Raw genomic sequence first — 13767 nt, 5'->3', positions numbered from 1 at the left:
GGCTAAAGAATATGAGCATTGTGGATAAAGTGAAGGTTCCTGTGGCCAGGATTCTCACCTGGCCCTGCTCAACTAGCTCACTACACACATAGGGTCAATATGTTGCTATTGACTCTATATATAAAGAGCTCCTCCCAGTGCTCTGGGTGGCGGTGGCACGGCTGTGGGAGAGTGGAGACTGGAGTGGTGGCAGCACCGAGGACAGAGACTGAGACGGCTGTGGGGGCAGAGAGGCCCAGAGGCAGAGACCAGTTTGCTGCATGCAGACTCGCTCTGAGTGGACAGGATTCTACTGATTGACCTGCCACCATGGGAATAAAGTTGGGTATAAACCTTTTCACCCCAAGAATGTTCCATTGTCATTCCTCGGTCTCACTGAATCCATAGTGAACTTGCCCAGGGCTGAAACCCATTGGCAAGATGAGCAGAAATATGGACAATGGCAGTAGGAACGGAAAGAAAAGGATGAATAAAATAACCATTTTAGAGAATGATGAAGGGAAAGTGTCCTCAAAACATTACCATAGGATTCCCATCTTTGCAAAATACTACCCTAAACCAGGATAGTATTTGGAGACATAAACTATGGAGTAATTCCTGCTGCCTTTGGTGAGACTTTTCCCCTACAATCAGTTGGAGTAGCCTTCTGCTAACTGGTAACAGTGAAGAGCAGCTTATAATTAATAGAAATCATTGTTCCTTAGAATACCCATCCGATAAAAAAATTGCTACCATTTATTAAGTACCTACTATATGTCAGTCACTGAGTAATGCTTCATGTATTTTTCTTACAAATCTTTACATCAGTCCAATAAGGAATAATGTCCCATTTGTCAGGTGTGGAAAATGAAGCCCACTGAAGGGAAATAAATTGCCCTGGGTCACTCAGGACTTCCCAGGCTCAGAGCACTTCACCTGGTAGAGATTATGATGGAAATGTTCCAAATCCTTTGAACCTTTACTAAACCATGTGCCTTTTCAGAGCTGAATTTCTATGGTCTTTTTCCTTAAAAAATAGCCTCCTTCTATCTAATCTCTTATTTTTCTTATTAATATACACCCAAACACATTGCACATATTCTAGAAAACATAGTTTCAGCATTAAGCCTTTTAGGTATTTGATATCTTTGACTTCATTCCAAGGTCATATATTAAATGATGCCCCTAAATTGCCTTCATTTAGATCCTTTGTGTTTCAAATTTATTGTGTTTTAAATGATTACTTGAGATCAGTGAGGGGAGCTGGCTGGTAGGTAACAGTTTGGCTTCAGGTATAACACCATCTTTCTCTGCTTCACAGGGTTTGGGCAATTACTTGAAGAATTTATTGCATTTTTCCCTTATTTTATTAAAAGAGTGTAAAATATAATATAAAAGTGTTAATAATACTAATTAGAAGCATTGGTCTTAATACAACCATGACAGTCAGAAAAGATTGAATCTTCAGCTTCCCCAAATGCTTTTTAGACTTAAACTGGCTAGATTATATTCAACTGTGATGGAAAAATAAAAATTGAGAAAATGAACAGAATGGTATAACAAAATTTTTGTATATGTATATATATATGCATATGTGTGTGTACATAGGTATATAAAAAAATCTACATTTATACTCTGGAATAAAATCCTCCCTTAAAACATAATTTTGTTGTTTAGCTTTCAAACATTTCATTTTAATTCACATTTTCACTATGTCATATATGAAAAGGAGATTATTTACCTCTCTTTTGACATCAAAGTTTTTCAATCCTGTGGTCTTATTTAAATAACTTCTCTCATTTCTTCCCAACACCCACTTTAACCATTTTACTCTTAACAGAAACCTGATGCTGCTGTTCCTCTATGTTTATCTCTAAATTTTCCTGTCTGTTCCAAACTGAAGCTTTCACCCCTTCAGCCCATTCCATCAATTGGACTTTCTTTCCTTTTCCCTAAAATGTTGCCTAGATGTCTAGATTATCATCATCCCAAAGTGATCCTAAAGCTTTTAAGCAAAGAGGTTAGGAATATAATCAAGAGAAAGAAGTAAGAATTAGAAATAAAAATAAAAATAACACATGTGTTGGCAAGTGCCCTCTGTTTCTTGGTATTTTATTACATGTGGGTTATTTTTTGCTCATACTCTCCAGACCCATAAGCACTGTTAGAGTTCCTCTGCTTGGCATAGTCCTGAGCAGGCTGTTATGAGCACCAAATGGAATTTGGTTGTAAGCACCAAACAAAATATAATCTGTTATATGCACCAAAGAAAATTTAGTGAATAGCTCACACAGAGGACCTAAATTCCAATCAAATGTTTGCCCTCTGTACAATAATAAACACAGAAAAATCTTGCTCATTTTAGACTCAATAGAAAAATTAATCTAAATTAATGAAAAGTCTGAATTAGGGAATTTTAAAAAGCTAAATAAATCATTATATTACTTTTGTATACCTAGAGTAGCTTGAGCTAAGGAGGGGTTTCTATGTTAGAGGCCCTTTTTGCCTTCTTTAATGAGAATAACAGTTTGGATGTTAGTAGAATCTGTTTACCTGTAAGTAGCAAATGCACTTATTTCCTTAAAAAACATTTCTTCTTTTAAGTAGGCTAACATCCTAACCACTACAACTACACAATCCCAGTCTCACCTAAGGGACTAATTTGCTCTTTTTAGATAGCATTGACAGTCATTCCTTCCAAGAATGGGTTCGTTAGAGAATAACATTTTATTTCAATTGCAATAATTAGTGTTAACTCCCTGGCAAAATTAGAACAAGTTAGAAGAGGAATACACTGAATTAAAATAGTATTTTCGATTTCAGCTGTGAGAGCCAGGGTCAAACCTTGTTTTAGGCTGTGGTACCCCTCAATCTATCACTTTAATTTAAAAGTTTTGTTATGAAGTATACAGGCCTTGGAGTTAGAGAAAGAAACTGGGGTTATAGAGTTTAAACAGAATTTACAGATTTTGAAACACTTAGATAAAACACTTAACTGAAGCCCTCTTCCCCCAAAAAATGTTAGGGATAAGTAAAAGGAGAGCAAAGTGCCATGCAAAACCCATGGGATTTAGGGTAAAATCCTAAAGTTTTAATCTGGCCCACATGTGGCTTTGGACAAGTCATATAACCTCTCTGAGCTTGTTTTCCAGCTACAAAGTGGTACTACAGTAGTTATGTCAGAACCATATTTTGAGTATTAAGTTTCAATCATGCATGAGAAAATGTTTTGTACACTGTTAAGTACCATTCAAATGTTAGACTACAGAAGGAGAAATATTCAATTTGTATTTTATTGTTTTAAAAATAGAACTGTTCTTGTCTTGGCTTAGGAGAAAAATTTCCTCTAATACTTGGCATCTTTTGAAAAACAAATAATAAACACTTCCACCAGTGACTGACTCAAAATTTTATCATACATTTGTGAAGGGAAAGAAACAATAGGAAGTAGTGATTTTAGACAAATTGTCAAATCACCCCTAAAACCATGACTTTTTTTATCAGGAAAGTATCCCTATGTAGATGCAATGTGGAATTTAAAGTGGTTTTTCACTGAAACATCACCATTTTAGCTATGGTGTTACAAAATTAAATCTGCATTATGTTTAGCATAACATGAATTAAAGTTTTACAAAGATAACTGATTAATCGGATCCTAAGAAATGACAGGAAAGGACTGACAAGGATTGTCTTATAGCCTTTATCATTTTTTATATTTGTACAAGAATGAAAACTAAGATAGTGAGTATGCACTAACTACACATGGAGACAGGTAACATCACCAACAGCTTATTGTTAGCAGGACTCGAAGCTCTGAATGGAGAGACATGAAGAAGAGGAAAAGTAAATACTATAACAACATAATAGAGCTCAGTAATTTAGACATTTTGTTCTGGACAAAATGCTAATCATGTCCTCCTTACCAAAATTTCCTCAGTGAGCCTGAGGCCTGCAGGCTGGAATGGCATTCCTTAAGGAGTAGGGGCCCTACCCTCCTTTCTGATGGGCTCATTTGACCAGGGGGAGACACTGGGCTCAAATTGGATCAATCATAATCTCAGAGGCTAAAAGGATAGTGTTGGCGCTGAAGATGCAAGGTTATGAAGAGTTGTTGCCAAAATCAGCAGCAATGGCAGCCCAAAGTCATATGAAAGTCAGTGTGAGGAGGGAAAAGAAACCAAAAAGCTTACAGAGAAGCAGAACAACTCGTCTGCAGAGAGGAAAATGGAGCAGATGTGAAACAAGGACAAAGATTAGGAAGCCAAGCAACTAGAGGGAGAGAGGGAAAGAGAGAGAGAAGCCCTCTGATCATGCATACTTTCTTCATTTCAGCTCTGTATAATGTCTTAAATAAACCTCCTTTCTTTTACTTGTACTGGCTCCATATGTTTTGGTTCTTCAGAACCAAGGGATATTTTAGTATGACTGATTGGACTAGAGCCAAAGTAAAAAGGTAAACAAGATATCTAAAGGGTCAAATTGCATTTCCAAAATACCATATATTAAATGGTCTTTCACTGCTTATTTAATTTTTGTAACAGCTTTATTGAGATGTAATTCACTTACTATAAAATTTACTCTTCTCTAATTGTTTGCTGATTTTAATTTTTTTTTTAATTCCACCAAGCTTCCAGATCTAATGTCCAATTCCACAAGTAGTCGCCTTAGTAACAAAGAGAATGGCTAGTGCAGGCCAGCACACTACGGCCATAAAAAGTAATAGTTGACAGCCTAGCAGCAAAGGAGGAAACAGAAAAAAACTATAAATAGGAGAACAATTCCAAAGGGGAAAAAAAGAGCCATCTGCGGCCATGTGGAGTGTTTTCATTGGGCTCTTTTGGTTCTGAGGAACAGCTCAAGTTACATCTAATATTAAGGGAAGGAGTTATAAGGAATGAAGAAAACAAGGATATCAGCCCCAAAAAAGCCTCGTGAGAACCACGAGAGGCCAAATCTCCAAGCCTCTGGAAGAACAGGCGCTGTAGCAGAGCCAAACCTCAGGACGACTGGAAGCAGGATGCAGTCGAGAGTCTGACTTTACTACAGAACTGCAACTGTCAGGAGTCTGCGCACTGTCCCCTCGGAGATGAGTTAATTAATGTGAGTCAGCTCTCCCCTCCAGCTGTGCTTGACTGTCTTTCGGCTTCTCTGCCTGCCCCTAACTGGCTTCCTCATCCTGTCTTTGGAATTTGTAAACTGCCAGCTTCTTGACCCATTTCAACCTGCAGATTCATTTTGTTTGGCTAAGATGATGCCTTCACGTTGTTTAGAATTCCAAAGTCTTTGGGTGGGACAAGAACTTGACAGTCTTCAGAATCTATGCCAGGCCCCATTATCTTTGCCCCCTTCTCTCATTTACATAACTTGCCAGACTGCTGACAAGTACTTGAGTTTGTGATTCCTGCTCTCCATCTCTTTTCTGTGTCACAGTTTCTGCTCATCGGCACATCTGCTTCCTCATAACTTTTGTTTATTCTACCCCACTGGCTCCCTTTCTATATCCTTTTAGCTCCCACTGCTAACTAGTAATTCCCAGTTCAAAATCCCCATAAGGACAGTCTGGACCACATCGCCCATTTTTGGCTAAACTTTTCCCACTGGGTCAGATTGTAGAATGCTGGCCAGCCTAGAGCTTAGCTGCTATAGATAAGGTGTCCACTCCACTTATGGCTGCCGAGCTGCAAGGCCTGTGCTGAGCAGAGCGTGGGTGTCAGGGGCTGACACGTCAGCAGGGTCTATGGGCAGTGCAGTCACTCTTAGAAGGGGCTGGGAGCAAAGCAGCCACCATAATTGTCCAGCGCAGTGGATCGAGTGATCTAATTTTACAAACCTTTAAACGCCTGTGAGAATCAGGCTCTGCCTAGCCTCCACAAATAATTAAAGTCTACGATGCTAACATGGAGTCTTTAAGAAAAGGTTAAATTGTGTTCTGTGTCTTCTATTTAAGAAGCAGTGGTTTGTATAGTATACTTTGGAATACTTTCAATTGAAAATTAAAGTAAAGGTAATGGAAGTTATTTAAAATGTACTCAGATATTTGAGAAACCTTGGATATTTTTTTTATATCACATTTTCCTTTGAAATAGGAGTTAGTCTTAGAAAGATATCAAGAAGAGAAGCCTCGAAAGGTTTCTAATCCTGGCTCTGTCCCTTACCAAACTCTAGTAATTCAGTGCCTCAATCTTTTCATCTATAAAATGAGGGTAATAATAGTACCCACCTCCGAATGGTCAGATTAAATATAATAGTCCAAATAACCCCTTAGAACAGGCTCCTCTGTGTAGTGAGTACTAAGAATTATTATCATGCTGTGGTAGTTGTTTGTTTGTTATTATATAAATAAGGAATGTATATACTAATATATTAATAGAAGTTTTTAACAGCTGAGTTTTCCCTCTTTGTACATACGTCCTGTTCTCTTTGACATTTTGTTCTAGCTCTGTCACACAAATTATGTATTGTGTTTCCATATGAAACAAACTGCTTCAGCTTGCTGTACTGTATAATGACAGTGTTTCGTCTGCGGGGATCTGAGTGTGTTTTGACCCTTGTGCTGGTCTGTCTATCCATTCCCTGATCTTGGTTCTAGACTGAAAGGCAACCCACGCAAGCAAAGTAATCTGCAGAGCACTCTCTGCTCAGACAGTGGTTGGCTTAAAAGTAAACACTTTTGAAAAACAACAAAGGCTATAGCTGATGACAAAGGATTTATCTAAAGACAATCTCCTTGGAGTTTCTGGCTAGTTCTAGGCTGACTTCCTGCCTGGAAACAAGACAGGAAAATGCTGGAATGGATGCATGACGAAAGGGCTAGAGCTTGGAAGGACTAGGACTCAGCAAAGCCATTAGAATTAGCTAGGGAACTTTAGAAAATATGTCAGTGCTGGTCCCACCTTAGACGGGTTAAATTCTAAACCTCAGGGGTGGGCCGGGGGAAGGGAGAGGGCAAGCAGCCATATTTTTTTAAACTCCCAAAATACTTATAATGTCCAGTCAAGGTTGAGAAGCCCACTATTCTAGGACTTCCTCTAATTTGCTTCTGCCACTGGGCTGGGCCTCCTCAGAAGAGAGGCTTCCAGGCCAGAAGAGAGGAAAGGAGAAAAGAAGACATTGCCCAAGAACCTGATCACAGCAGCCTCCTCAGGGTTTGGCCAGACCTTGCCCTCTGCTCAGTGCTGTGTGGAAACCAAGTGGTGAGAGAACAGATTATGATGAGCATTGCCTGCCTTCATAGAGCTTTCGCAATTGGGGAGTCAACATTAGCACACACACAAAAAAGTAGTAGCAGAACCTCAAAGCATTACATTGTGGCTGTGATTGAAAGGACATGTTCTGAGAGTTCCACCACGTGTGAGGCAAAGTTCGACATGGAGGGGATGGAACCTCCTGAGGATGAGTGAATATTTGGGCACAAAAGGAGCATGAGGAAGGCAGTTACAAGAACAGCGAACAAAAAGAGCGGAGTCAAAGAAAGGGCACGGGGTGACACAAATAGGGACAAGACCTCTTAATTAGGCTGCAGAATATTCCTGGGGAGTAGTAGGAAATACCCTTGGCTGATCTAAGAGTGGGGCCAGTTACAGAGGGCTGGTGTATCAGCCTGAGTGAGTTAAACATCATGCAACAGGAATAGGAAGGCCTTGAGTACTGACAGACAATGTTTTCTAGTACTCTAACAGAATATTGGAGGAGACCAGAGATGGCAATACTGGGTAAAAAAGATTGTCACCATAATCCCAATGTGGAAGAAAGAAGAAGGCCTATGTGGTCATAGTAGAAACAGATAATGAAAAAGAGTAAACCCTACAAACAAGTTTATATTTCTTTTCGTTATGCTTATTTGGATTTGGATTTTTATCAGACTATGTAATACTTGTACATTATGAAATTTTTGAAATCACAGAAAAGTAAAAAGGAGAAAAATATGCATAATTTCTTTAAACACGAGTAACTACTGCTTTGACATATTCTTTTCATATATTTGTATGCAGCTACTCACTGTCTAAGCAATTTTGTATCCCATCTATAATATAATAGTGTGAGAATTTCCCCTTGCCATTAAGAGCTTCAAGCTTTATTTTTGTAGCTTTGTGGCCTTTGTTGGTAGGGCTGCACTATGATTTACTTATAGGGCAACAGCTTTCAAACTGCTTTTCAATTCTTCCCTTATTAAAACAGTGCTATACAGAGGTACATCTCAATACATTAATGTTTGTCTCATGATGGCTATATCCATAGCATAAATTCCTAGACTTGCCATTAGTGAATACAGATTTTTAAAAATTTAAAGCTCTTGCTACTTGCTGAGAATTTGCTTTCTGAAGGTACTGAACTAATTTGTACTCTTGCTGTAGAGTAAAGCAATGCTGGCTTCACTCTAATTATCTTTGCTAATTTGCTAGAGTAAAAAATGAAATCTAATTCTTTTTATTTGTGTGGTTAAGCTTTTTATGTGTTTATTAGCTACTTGCATTTCCTCACTTATAAATGTTTGCTCATTCTCTTTTCCTAGCATAGAAATAGTAAAAAGGAACAAATTTTAAGTCTTAGCAATATACTGCAGATGAAAAGAGAGAAGATTCAAAGTTGTCATGTTCTTGGCAAAAATAAACAAGACAAAGGAAAGAAAGACCCCACAAACAATATGAAAGGTTAAACAGTAATCTAGAAAAGATTGCAATATTTATGGCAGAAAAGAAGCTTATTTCCATAAAATATAAAGAGTTTATACCAACCAATAGGTCAACAACCTAATAGAAAAATGGGCAAGGGATATGAACAAATAGTTGCAGACAAGAGGCTTTTAAAAACAAAGATATTCGACCTCATTCATGATAAAATATGGAAGTTAAAATAAAAATGAGATAGTATTTTCACATAACAAGTTTACAAAGACCAAAATGTTTAATAATTTATACTTTGTTAAAGAGGATGTTGGAAAACACACACTCAACCATTGTTGATAGACTGCTAATTTATGTGACTGCTTTGGATGATAATTGGACAATAGATTTCAATATGAAAAATAGACATATCCATTGACCCAACAATTCCACTTTTAGGGATTTATCCTATAGATAATTCACAACATGTGTGAAATAATATATGACCCCGATAACCACTGCAAGGGTTTGTAGGAGCATTATATTGGAAACAACCTAAGGTATGCGTCCATTAAAAAGAAGAGGGTGCCTTTATAGGTACTGAAAAAGCATTACTCCACCATACATTGTTGAGTCAAAAAGCAAGGGACAAAGACTGCCACACTGTAAAAGGGGTGGGGATGGGAGAATATAAATTATTTGTTTGTATGTGCACAAACTTATTGTGGACTGATATATAAGACATTGATAATAATAGTTGCTTGGGGGAGGGCTGCTGAAGGGGTGAGAACTGAGGAACAGAGATGAAAAAGAGGGTTTTTGCTGTAACCTTTGGTTCCTTTTGAATTTCGTATCATTTGTCTGCAATGGGAAAATGTGGCTGTTGAGGTATGATTATGGCTTTTCTCCATTGTGTGAAATCGAGGTTCAAAAGGGCAGGTGCTAGGGTTCTATCCAAACTGTGATTTGGATAAAGGGGTGTTAGTATTGTCATCAGATGATAAGCCCAAAATTATAGGGGCTATGAACGTGCACTTTCCTGTTGAATCACCAGCCTCTAGTCTAGATGAGAGAGGTGTTGAATAAATATGCATTAAACTACTAACAGGGTTCTAAAGAATAGAAAAATGGAGGAGCCACAGAGAGGAGGGGACAGATCAATGTGAAAGGAAGACTCAGAGACAATATGAAAGGAAGACTCAGAGACAAAAGCATTTAGGAGTGAAGAAGGTTCTTTGCAAAAATGTTGAAGGGAGACAGACAGAAGGATTGGCTAGCCCAGACAAGGGTCATATGATCACCCCTAAAAGGGGAGTTAACACCACCCTAATCTTATGAACCAAGAGTGAGGGAAGGGTAGTCCCCTAAAGAAATCAGGATGCTATTTCCAAACAAAAAGATGCTGAGCAGTTAAAACAATACTAGCTCTCTAAGCAAAAGGAAAAGAAGATCTTTTTTCTTTTGTTCAAATGAAGACTGTTTCCTTCTTTAAGAAAAAAAAATGGAAAGAATCTTTGGAGGAAGAAAAAGTTAAGATGAGAGAGAAGGTGGAGGAGATTGTGAGAACAAACTGGAAGAAATGGAAAGGGTTGTGTTCACATGGCAATTGGTAGAGAATAATGATAGGCTCTTAGGACTGGGAAGGGCTGTGGAAGCCACCTCAACCAGCTCCCCTACTTCTCTATGCAAGCCCTCCCTCCTTACTCCACACACCAACGAGGATTCCTTACACAACCATTCAAACTCCACTGGAACATATTCAATAATGTATAGTTCATGATCCTGGACAATATTTATTTCACTGTCATACAGGTTTGATTCTTTAAAGTGTCTGCTTTTTTATTGAGCAGAAATCTAGTTCTCAGTTTGTACTCCGAATTAACAAACCTTGAGCCTATTCCTTTCAACTGAGGATCCTTTCAATGTTGGAAAACACTCTCATTCCTGACCCAATCTTTTTTCTCTTTCAGCCAAACACAATCAGTTCTTTTGACCACATATTAAGTGATATGGTTTCCACATATTTCGACAGCCAAATTGTCTTTCTCTGGATTCAAGCTGCTTTATATGTGTCTCTTTTTAAAAGATAAGCTTAAGTATAAGCCTGCTGATGAGGCCTGACCACTGCTGAATTCATTGAGACTGAAGAGTCCTGACTAAAGAGTCTTGACATAAGCTACTCCATTTTATAAGTGACTTCATTTTGTAAAAGACAGGGCTGGCCGGATGCTCCCGGCCAGTGGAAGGTGAACGGCTCACCCACCTGGTGGTCAGGAGTGTCACTCCACCTAGAAAGAACTGGTCCAAATGGTTGGAGAACAAGTTGAGACCAATTGCAGTGAAGGTCAGGTCATATCTAGGCCCGGTCTGCAAACGGCCCATTCTGTGCATGGTCCGTTCTGTGCACGGCCCACTCTGCACACGACCCCATTCCTGTGTATAAAAGGAGAATGAACTTGTACTTTGGGGTCTCCACCTGCGAGTGTGAGACCCCAGCATGCTGGCTACCCAATAAACACTGTTGCTTTTGCATCCACGTGTCTCCTGGTTATTTGGAGGTCGATTGCACGAACCCAACAAGGACTATTGCTTCACTTTATCTGGACACTTTACTTTGCTAATGTAATTTGAGATTTCATTGGCTTTTTTTGCAACACTGTAACACGGCTCAGTCATTTTAAGCTTGTTACCAACAAAATCCCCAGGTCTTTTTTCCCATGAATGGTTGCCAAGTCAGCCCTTTTATAATTATGTAATTAGAGATTGTTTTTTTAAACCCAAAGGATGGAACTTCCTAATTTTTTCTTTTAAATCTCTACTTATTGTTCCTTTCATGCTCCATTCTATTACTTGCCCTGCCCAAATGTGACCCTACATAAACAGGTGTATAAGGCCAAAAGACACTACTACAAAAGAAGGGAACATTCTGGCATTCCATTAATCTAACTGGTCTTTTGGCTTATGTACGGGCCAGCTGTCATGCCTGATTCCTGAATAATCTAGTTCTATTACTTGATAATGCCTTGGTCATATGTTGTACCAATCATAAGTGGGCAGGCTTTCTAGCCCATAATGTGTGTGCATGTGTGTGTGTGTGCGTGCATGCATGCGCATGTGTGTGTGTATCAGATGATGAGCTTTGACCAGTGGTTTCTGGTCAGTCACTGTCAACCTTTGTCCCCACTTCAACTTTGTGCCAGCTGCTCTGCAAGAGCAGACACTAGTGCCAGTAAGCTGTTCCACCCTTCTTCCACGGCCAATGAAAAGGTAGCAGCCAGGACAGCTCCAGAGGGATTTGGAATTAGTCACCTATGGCCTGTGCTTTAGAACAGAGTTGCCAGAGCCTAATTAACCATCATGGAGCCAAATGTCTGATGAGCCTTCAACCCAAGTCTCAGATTCATAGATGCCTACCACCCCATCCTAACTGGAACTGACATCCTCTGCACTTCAGCCTGTGTCATCTAGGGTCCTGATTGCCTTACAATCCCCTCATCTAGTTCATAGAAGACCCTTGTCATGGGGCTATACATCTGCTTCCAGGATTAGGAAGGTCCTCCCTGATCTAAGATTTGCATACCCACTTGCTATAAGATGTTAATTCCTAGAAGCTTTCTCCTAAACATCACCCAAGGCCCCTTGGACTAGACCCTTTGCATATAGACACACTACAAAGTGAACTAAAATTTACCTTGTCCCTTGGACTTGATAATATTGACAGCTGACTTCTCCCTGATAGGGGAGAGCTCATTTGCTTCAGTTTGTCTCCAGTGCTCTCTCTCAGCCCCAATACCACCCTCCTGTAAGCCTGAGCCTGCTTCCACAGGATGAGGTCCAAAGTACTTGAAGCTCTGGGAAAATGTGAATTATGGTGATTAAAGAAAATGTGGTCAGACACTGGAGTGTGGTCAAAAGTGAACCTCTTCCCTGACTCTTTTGCCAGGGTGGATACAAACTGCCCTTTCATCTGTCTCCCACAATATTCTGTCTCCCACATTCAAAACCAAAGGCAGTCACCCTTTGGGAAAACGACAGAGATTCAGACTCTTACTATAGCGTAGGACTCGTACCTCAAACATTTGAAGAGCCTGTGTGTTTGCTAAAAGTTATTCTCCATTTTCCCAGAAATCTCTATAATATCTCATTGTCAAATTATGTCAACAGCAATAGAGAGATGACATATTTGTGCTTCTTGGACACACATTCTGTGTCCCTGAAGGAGAAATGCTGGCTTGAAGAGTGATGATTAAAAAAAAAAAACCACCAGTGATGCCCTCATCACCTTTCCAAACTTGTTTTGGGATACCCTTTTTGTATCATTTTAAAAAGGGGAACCAGATGTTTCCCTAAGGGGAAATTTCCAACACCCTCTTTCTGAAAAGTAAGACACTGGAATTGAGGGACCATACACTCAGGATTTTCCAGGTTTTGACCACAAAAAAGACATCTCCATGAATCAATGCAATAAATAGTATATAAGAAGTAATTACTAAACCTACAAGGAAATTCCATAAGAATTTTGGACCCTGAAGCACTCTTCCTTACCAATCCAAAATTAGTAGATCAGAAAGTGAAAATGATTTTCCTTTGTATTTGTTAGCCAGTCTAAGATGAAAAACTAAGCCTAGATGTGTGGGACTTTTTCATAGAAAAATAGAAAGTACCTGGAAGGTGATCCAAGCAGAAGAAGTAACGCTGACATATCTGCTGAGGAATTGTTCATCAGAATGTTTAGACCACATCCAAGAATGTCACCCCACTGGCTCCTAGGCTGATTATTTTTGGGACAAAATACAGATTTCAAAAGGAAAAAATATAAGATAGCATTCAAAGAGCCTCTGCCAATTCTGAGTTTGAAGGTATTAGCAAACATACTCAGTATTTCTTTCATAAAAGAAAGTTAAAATACAATTTTGTACTTAATACAGACTGTTTAAAGGTTTTCAGGTAAGTATCATTTATTTCAGGAAAAAAATATTGAGAACCATAAGGAGTAAGGTCTTGGAAGAGCAAATAAGGGAATGAATGCAAGAGCTCATGGGAAAGGAAGTAATATTGGATCTTTCTCTGAGAGAGAGGAAATGTAGAGAGACTTTTGAAGAAGAGGCAGAGAGACATGACATGGAGAAAGGGAAGATGAGGTGGATGATGCTTCCCCAAAGGCCTGGGTGTTTCTAGTAAAGCA

The sequence above is a fragment of the Manis javanica genome, chromosome 2 (genome assembly GCF_040802235.1).
Source record: "Manis javanica isolate MJ-LG chromosome 2, MJ_LKY, whole genome shotgun sequence".
Lineage (NCBI taxonomy): Eukaryota > Metazoa > Chordata > Mammalia > Pholidota > Manidae > Manis > Manis javanica.
This window is presented reverse-complemented; position numbering follows the sequence as displayed.